Here is a 7,499-nt window from a genome sequence, read left to right on the forward strand (position 1 = left end):
TTTTCTGCAAAACGCTGCCTACACTTTTCTTTTCTGCCCTGTGCATTGTACCTCACTCGGCAGTGTGTCTGCATCCTGATGCGGGGCAGTGAGAGAACTGAGTGCCTCTGACAGAGACACAGTTTGCAGATGAAGGTTAAACTGCGATGCTCCTTGTGTGTCACGAGTAAACATCCCCTTGGCTGTCCTGCCTGGTGTTTGGCTTTAACTGTTTCCAGCTCACTAACAGGTAACCTATGAGGGGATATCCTTTCCCTTTCACATAGCCTTGGACAGGCAAGGACAGACAAACTATTAAAGTCATTCATTTTTATTACCAATTTTAATCACCAAAGAAGGAATTAGAATTCAACCAGGGAAATTATTTAATGAGACATTTTTATTGATAAAATAATTTATCAAAGATTTATGAAAAAACTAAAACTCTCTGAGAAAGCAAATTATGTCAACCAACATCATAAAAGGTATATCTGTGGGTGAGGAAGGGTTTTCTATTTTGGATTGGTTATGATAAGAGAGATCAGTGATACTCAGGATGTTACTTCTGAAAAAAAACCAACAAAACAAAACTAAGATGTAATATTGCAACTCATAAAAAAGGCTACTGTGAGATAAGCATGGCGCGGCTGTAGGTGACTCCATTTCCCGCCCAGTCGTATTTGTCCTGATACCAATTCCAACATCTTAATCTGCTTCTCAATTTGGATCAGCCTATTCTTCTTTCTCAGTTACCATGACCTGAAGATCATCTTGTTTCATATGCTTGGTCTGTCATTTCAGCAACAGCTTTTCTTCCTGGCATGGGCCTGCTCTCCTCTGGGTCCTCTGGCTCAGTGCCTCTGACCTTGGGTGGCTGGGACTCTGAGTCTTCCTGGCTCTCTTCCCATAGCAAGTGGTGACTGCAAACTATAAAACACTGTTTTAATTATCTTTGATTTTTTTTTAAGTCTTAAAATGAAATTTTAATGTTACCGCCTAAAGAAAGGATTTGTGAATTTCTCAGTTCACTGAATTGGCATATTAGATTCAGCTATTCTGACATATAGCTAGGAGAAGACTGTGAATTATTTTTCATCACATTTAAAAATATTTTGGAAATTGACACAATCAATGTTTTTCCTAAAATTCCTCTTTCCTTTTCTTGAGAACCAGAGGAATGAGTTATAGTTGAAATTTCCTATTTCAGACTTAAGATCTTACTTCAGAGATTCTAGGATGCTAATCCTGTCTCATCTTTTGGTATATAATCATCATTCCCTTCACTCAAGAGATCTTTTATAGAAACTTTATGCTGTCCCTGGAGGTACATGCTAATATGTTCTTAGCTTAGGAGAAGTATATTTTATGTAGAAAGATGAAATCTTTTTTTTTCCCTTAGAGCATGGCTGGGTATCAATGGCTCCAGAGATACTTTATCTAGACTTCTACTCAGGACCAAAATAGAGTCAGTGTTTCAAACTGGGATAGACTGCTTCACTGAGATTAGACTCCGATTAGATTAGTCAATCCAAAATCCATTTTGAATCACCAGAAACAGAAGGCCAGGCTAGGGCTTGGCCATGTGGGTAGGATAAGAAACATGGGTGAGATTCTTCATTGGGGTGTGTGTGTGTGTGTGTGTGTGTGTGTGTGTGTGTGTGTGTGTACATGTGTATAAGGGGGATATATGAGACTTGTAAGCCAGTTGGCCTTAGGGATAAAGTGTGCTTAAAGAAGGGATGTGTCACCAAATCTTTGCTATAAATCAACGTCTAGAATTTTCCCTTGCCAGCTCAACTATACTAGGTTGAGTAGTCAGGGGTCACTTGTGTTTTGTTTAAGTGGGTCAGTGTCTCCTTGTAACAAAGTCTTTTCATTCTGTCTTAGGAGATAAGCTCTCCATTGGCCTGGCTGGTGATTTCTTTAGTAGCCAAAGCCCAGGGGACTCCCTGAATCATGGCTCTGTTTAGTTCTTTGGGGTCAAGAGAGACTTCTCTACTATGGCCTTGGGGAAAGCCTTCATCAAGAGGGCTGACTGGTGTCTAAGTCCAGTGGTGTATTAATGATGGGATGGCTATATGGCAATAGGGCCCTGGCTTTGCTCCTCTGAATTATATCCTTGTCATTTTGTGAGGCATCAAATTCCTTAGAATGAAGCCAGATATCCAGGAGGGGACACATTTCATCATCTTTGTACCATTCACTTGCATGAAGGTGGTAAGAAACCTTTTTCTGGTAAATTATAATATTGTATTTGGTAGGGAGGAGGAAGAACCCACGGAAAATGAGGGTGATTAAAAATAACAAAGTTACATACATTTTCACATACATTTTCACTTGATTCTCACAACAACCCTGTGAGGTAGGTATAGTACATGTTTCCAATTTTACTTTGCAAAGAAAGACACCAAAGACTAGAGAGTTTAAGTGATTTGCCCATAGTCATGGTAAGTGCCAGGACCCAGACTCCAAGCCATGTCTTCCAACTTCATAGCTTGATTCCAACTATGAGCAGCTACAACCTGAGGGCTACCAGTTTGATGACAGAATGGGGAAGGCGCTTAGTAAGAGAGTACCTAACTTACTGAAAAGTCAGGTGGCTTAGAAACAATACGTTAGTAACCAGAATCCATATGATCACCCCTTGCAGGGGTTCCCCCGGGAACTGCTGCTTGTTGGCTTGAATTTTTTGGGTTGCTTTGGCATATCAGGAGATCATCTGAGGCAACCTGGGCGACTAGGAGCTTCCTGGGTGGTCCAAGATGAGAGATGAGGGAGTTCTCGTGGTCACCATCATACTGGTCTAGCACTCAACATGCTGTTTAACTGTCTGACTTCCCCGTTAGAATGTAAAGTTCTGAGGGGCAAGCACTGTAACACAGTCACCACTGAATACTCAGAGGTCAATGTTCTGGGCACATAACATATCATCAATAAGAATTGTTTGAATTCACAGGGAATTAAGATGCTTCATGAGATGTTTCCATACTTTACTTGTAAGAGATTGGTTTGCCCAGAAGAGGTATTATAGGTGAATGTGGCACTGGGTATGGGGAAAACTCAGTTATTCTGATGGTGGGTAGTATGCACAGGCACTGCTATTCCAAGGTGTCGTCTCATGATCCAAATGATCTTTGTCTACAATGACAAATTTACCAGATGTGGATTCAGACTGGTAGCTCTACGTTAGTCACAAATCCATGCAGATGTAGGTTTTTGATGGGCACTGGGGGTAAAGGCAATGTCTCTTGTCATGGAGAAAGAGGGTTCATTTTGGTAAATATGAAGATACTATTGTTTTAGTAATATGGAGAGAGCTCTGTGATAAAATTCTCCAAAGATATTTAATCACAATCACCAGTGGCTCGATAAAGTCTGGGAGAGGCCTCTGTCTTTTTTTTTTTTCTGGTTCAGTTCTGCCAAGGCACATTCTCCTCAGTCCTCCATGTTGGTCTTCTTGACACTTGGCCATCAGAAGTCCCAGGACCCACAGTTTATACCATTGAACCTTGAACTGGTAGAAGCTGGAGGACAAAGCTGCTGTGGTCCAGACTTGGACCCCAGTGTGAGTGCTCCTGACAAGGACACATAGGCAAGAAGTCCACTGCACAGAAGCACCCCTCCAAGATGAACGGGTCGGCTCCGGTAAGACCCCACAACCTGTGGCTAAAAGCAGTAGTCACATTGTTGCTCTTCTATGAGTGGATTACAGCAAAAATTTGTGGATGTCACAAGCTGGTGAGTTCAACTTCCTTGAACTGAGAAGGAATTTTTAACTTAGGATATAATACATCAGCTCACCAGTTTAGGGCACTCAGGATCGAGTGGGTCCTGAAAACAATAGTTGGTAAAAGGTCAGCAGCCCTGGTGCTGCTAGAGGTTATGGGTCATCTAGAGGTCCTCCCAGTTGTGATGGCTGGTGCAGGCCATGACCGGATGCCTGGCTTCTCCAGGTGCTGGTGCCAAGCTTCAAACATGGTCTTAATGGCCAAGCATTCCTTCTTTCAGATGTTGTAGTTTCATTCTGCAGGGATGAAGCCTGTGGGAAATAAAGCATAAGGGCACATCAAGGTAGAGTTCGGATAAGGTCTGGCTTTCCACGGTCTTACCTCTAGGAATACTGCATTAGCTCCACTTTAAAGGTCCATTGTAAGCAAAGTGGAGCTTAATGACAGGCATTGCAAAACTCATAGGACTCGTAAGCACCCAAAGAAAGCAGAGCATATTGCCTGCTGGTTCCATAGAATCTGTTTCAGGAAGGGGCTTGGGGTTCACCCAGGATACATTGGGTGAACTAGATGAGGCCTTGGATATCTTCACCAGAAAATAAAGTCAGCATCGCCCTCAAAGGAGAGTCAGTAGAGATTTCTACCAAGTTGGTCTTGGTAGACCTTCACACACAATACCCTGGGAAACTGTCTCCTTAAATCTTGAATCTCTGATCTTGACTTTTAATTATAGTTATAATTTTATAGCATAAACTTTAAAACACTAATAATTAGTGATTAGTATGGGGACTTCCCAGGTGGCACAGTGGTAAAGAGTCCTCCTGCCAATGCAGGAGATGCAAGAGACCTGGGCGATCCCTGAGTCAGGAAGATCCCCTGGAGTAGGAAATGGCAACCTGCTCCAGTATTCTTGCCTGAAAAAGCCCATGGACAGAGGAACCTGGTGGGCTATAGTCCATGGGGTTGCAAAGAGTAGGACATGACTAAGCACAATTAACGATAAATATATAAATCTTACTAAAGTTGGAACCTCTAATCAAATTTGATGTTGTTAAATGTATTTTAAACAACCCACTTAAATAGATGCTTTAAAGAAAAGAACTTCCTTCTTTCTTAAAATCCAAGGGGGCAGACTTCATAATTCAGCCTTTGAATAGCAGAATCATATAAATTTAGATCAACAGAAAGATCCTTGAATTAAGGCACAAATCAGGAAGCTTAACTTTGGACAGCTTCAAGGGATCAATGTGATCTTTCCTGTATGTTTTTGTTAGAATTTGTGCCCCAATTTTTTGTTTATCAAAATCTTTGCTAATGTTATAGAATTTAGAGAAGAGTAAATGTTTCTAAAAATTATTAGTGGATTGTTAGCACTTACCAGTTAATTGAGTTAAATAACCAGTTATTTCAGCAATGTACATGGTTTGACTAAGCTGAAAATAAAAATTGGCTCCAAAGACTTTTGAAGATATTTCCGAAAGTAAGCTCAGTGAACACTAATTCCAAGAAATGGGTTTTGTCATTAAGTAGATTTGGGGTACACTGAATAATTTCTACTTCTTTTGAAGACTTAAGTAGACTCATTTTACATACTCTAGGAAGTCTTGTAGTAAATAATCTTATTCAATGATGTTTAATTCAGTATATCACCAACACTTCTAAGTTTTGAGCAATTTTTATTAGCATTTTGTAGAACTTGTAGAACAAAGCAATTGTTCCATTTGCTAAGTGGAACAAATTTTAGTGAATTCTGGACTAGAAAGTAATGTGAAAAATAATTATTTTTAAAATCCACACTTTCCCCATTAAAAATAAATTAATTACTAATTATCTGTTACTACAATTGTTTTAGAATCAAGTTGGCTTCTTTGGAAAACAGGAAATAAACTTGCTTAAAACATGAATTCTGCCCTTAACAGGCTCAGAATCTGGTTAGAGAGATCAGTCTATGATATACAAAACACTATCAAACAGCAGAAAAATCCACAGAAGCAAGCACTAAGTTAAGTAATGCAGATTAATAGGTATAGTAGTTCCAGGGACGAAGATGAATGTTGGAGTTATGAAGGAAAAAACCATGGAAGAGGTGAGACTGGTTTTGTGGCGATAGCTAGAATTTTGACAGGTCAACAGCAATTTTACTTAAGGGCAAAAATACACGAACTTTGAAGGCCCTATGGCTCCTGGAAGCAGGAAATAATGTGACAAATAATACTTGTTACATTGTAGTCATTTAATTTTAATGTATCTTGAGGCCTTCCTGCTCAAAGACAGAATGTTAGACAGCAGTGTAAGTTTTTTAAAAAAATGACTCCTATACTCTTTCAGAGTTCTTACCTGGTATATTTTAATAAGCTGCTTAATTATCTATTATCTGTGATAAATCTAATTGATGACAGGGAGAATATTTTATTTATTTGCGTATCTTTGGAAACTGGTTATCCATGCATCCCTGACATCTGGTCCATGGTAGGCCCTCAGTGAATATTTTTTGACTATGTGAGGAAATCAATGAAAAAATTATACAACAGAAAATAGGGAGGGGTTGTATGTATACATAAAGACTGTTTCACTATGTAGTATGGCAGAAACTAACACAATATTGTAAAGCAATTGTACTCCAACTAAAAAAATTTTTTAAAAGAATATAAAAATCCCCTCTAGATAGTATATCAGGAAATAATGAGTAGAATTAGAATGTGTAGGCTATTGCAAACCAGGCAGAGGAATGGGGAAGAAGGAATCAATAAAGATTTTTAACAGTGGTGGACAGAAAGCATTGTTTGTGCAAAATCAAACTATTAGTGATATACAGGGTGGACTGAAGTAAAACTAGGTCAGGGGATCAACTGAAATTATTGTTAAAGCAATCTAGTTACAAAGAAGAAAAGTTCTGAGACCAAGGCTCTAAGAATGGAAGAGAAAAAGGAACAATGTTGAGTGGATGGATCTCTGACTGACTGATGAGAAAGATCAAGAAGCAGGAGTGAAAAATGATTTTTTAGAGTATAATAATAGCTAAAGCTTATTTATTATAGGTTTGCCAGGCCCTTTGGCTTAGTCTCTGGTTCAATCCCATTTGTTCCCTACAGCAATCCTGGGATAAGAACTATTATCGTCTCTGTTTTCCTGATAAGAAAATAGGTTAGACAAGTTCAGAAATTTGTTCAAAGTTACACTGTTAGTAAGTAGCAGAGTAAGGACTGGACGAGGTCCATCCCACCTCTGAGCCTGTGTTCTCAGCCCTGGTCATCTCTGGAGAAGGGATGGATGTTTATTCTTTTCACAGAAACATTCGAAGAAGAGATGGGTTTTAGATATTTGACTTTTGAGATGATTGTGAGATATATTATTGGAAAAGACAACATTCTATTTCCTACAGCTTGCGCCTTGCTTTAGTAAATGGTCGGCTTTTCAAATGGTTTATTAATGTATTGTTTGACCTGTACCCTCGTCAGTCCTGTGGAGAAGGCCGTCCCCCTGTGAGGACAGAAGGCCTTAGGAAGCCAGGAGGTGCCTAGAGAGGGCCCACCCAAGACACTAGCCTGGACTTGTGACCTGAAGGCAAGTCACTGTCTGCTAAGAGGGCCTTCACATCCAGGGGCGGCACGGGGGACCAGCCTGAGCTTCAACTTGTAAAGCTTGCAGTTAAAGGTCAATTGTTTGAACTGCAGGATTCTGAGGGCCACGCTGAGGCTGTGCGGTGCTTTTCTTCCTTTTCACTTTGACCAACTCACTGAAGCTCTAATGACTGTTTGCCTTGGAAATATCACACGCAATCCCTGGTGTAGA

This window comes from Capra hircus, chromosome 6, assembly GCF_001704415.2.
Source record: "Capra hircus breed San Clemente chromosome 6, ASM170441v1, whole genome shotgun sequence".
Lineage (NCBI taxonomy): Eukaryota > Metazoa > Chordata > Mammalia > Artiodactyla > Bovidae > Capra > Capra hircus.